This window comes from Mobula hypostoma, chromosome 28, assembly GCF_963921235.1.
Source record: "Mobula hypostoma chromosome 28, sMobHyp1.1, whole genome shotgun sequence".
Taxonomy (NCBI): Eukaryota; Metazoa; Chordata; class Chondrichthyes; order Myliobatiformes; family Myliobatidae; genus Mobula; species Mobula hypostoma.
The window spans coordinates 20392950-20394589 of NC_086124.1; the positions used below are offsets into that span (position 1 = coordinate 20392950).

At 54.5% G+C, this 1640-nt stretch overlaps 1 pseudogene; it reads right to left on the bottom strand.

Annotated features, from left to right (window-relative positions):
- Positions 1 to 415: 415 nt before the first annotated feature.
- LOC134338718 (C3a anaphylatoxin chemotactic receptor-like) lies at positions 416 to 1374 on the bottom strand (annotated as a pseudogene).
- Between the last annotated feature and the right edge of the window lie 266 nt (positions 1375 to 1640).

Below are 1640 nucleotides of genomic sequence, written 5' to 3' on the forward strand. Positions count from 1 at the left end.
CGCTCATCAGGATGCTTCCTGGATTAGAGATGAAGGGGAGGCCATTCTGCATCTCTGGTCATCCTGTTACAGGAAGAGTGTGGGGGGCTTTGTGCAAGGTGCACAAGGGTTTCACCGGGATGCCGCCCGGATTAGAGGCCTGAGCTATAAGGAGAGTGTACAGAATTTTAGGCTGTTTTCTCTGTCTGGGGCTGAGTGGAGACCTGATAGAGGTTTGAAAAGTATTCAAGAAAATTAGATAATGCACATCTGGAGGCTTTAGAGAGGGTGTTTTCTGGATCATTAGGCTTAAGGAGAGGTTGGACCAACTATGTTCAGAGACCTCCGTTAGGAGCACCCCCCCCCCCACCTCCCCCCGCTGCTGAATGTCCAACATCTCAAACTTCAGAAGGCCCTTGTGAGAGGGGAGGGTCCCTCAGTTTCTTGTCTCCGCAGAAACGGTGGGGATGGGATGATTGGTCTCGAATTCCATCTTCTCCTCGACGAAGGCCAGATGGAGAGTGGCAGCCAGGGAGCGCCTGAAGACCTGGCGGAAGTCGTGGCCAGAGAAGACGTAGATGAGGGGGTTGAGGACGCTGTGCAAGGATCCCAGGGAGGACGTGAAGTACAAAGACTGCAGGGAAACGCATATTGATAATTTCCAGAGAATTTCGCAAACAGTGATGGGGAGCCAGCAGACAATGAAAACGGAGACCATTGTAACGATGAGATGAACGAGGTACCTGGATTTGGAGAACGTTTTCCCCTTTAGCTTCCGGCCAACCAGAAGGTAGCACACGGCCATGATCAGGAGAGGGGGCCCGAAGGAGAGGATGATCCCAGTTATTTCTAACGCAAGCCAGATCTTCTCCTTCGAAATTGACTCAGTACAGAGTTGCAAGAGTTCAGGCAGGCAAAGGAGGAAGGCCATGCCCCAAGCCCCGATGCAGCCCGCACGCACCCAAGCCAGGCCCTTGTGGTACTGAAACCAGACGGGCTGAGTGATGGCCAGGCACCGCACGATGCTGATCAGGGTCAACAAGAAAGCAATGGCAGACATGTGGAATTTGAAGATCCATGTGATCAATCTCCAGAATGCGTCACTGGGCAGCTGTAGGCCAGCAGGGTGGGGACGATGAGGCTGTAGGACAGGTCCGCCACCGCCAGGTTGAGAAAGCACACCGTGTAAACGTTCCTCTCCATGTTTCAGCCTGTCACCCAGATGACGGCGCCATTACCAGGGGCACCCAGCAGGACGATGAGGGCGAAGATGATCTTGAGTGCGGAACTGGGCGGTGACCACTCCGTCCCTCCGGAGCTGCAGTTGCTGATGAGGGGGCTCCCAGTGGCGGCGAGCTTGACCAGATTGTCGTTGTGACCGCTGGAGAGCGACATGCCTGGGGGAGAGATTGAAGAAGTGAGCGCAGCAGTGAATGGCGAAAGGAGGGTGGACGGATGGAGAGGGGATAAAAGAGTTGAGCAGTGGGCGGTAGGATTGTGAGGAAGTCAGTGGGAAGGAGCGCGTACTGAAACTATCGAGATGGGACATTAAGAAGAAGTCAAAAGAAAGAAGTGTTGGGACCTTCGGCAACGTGGTGCTCCCTCCAGGCCCTACGCACAAGTATCGCTCCCATATTGCCCCTCCCACGAGCGCAGCTTTC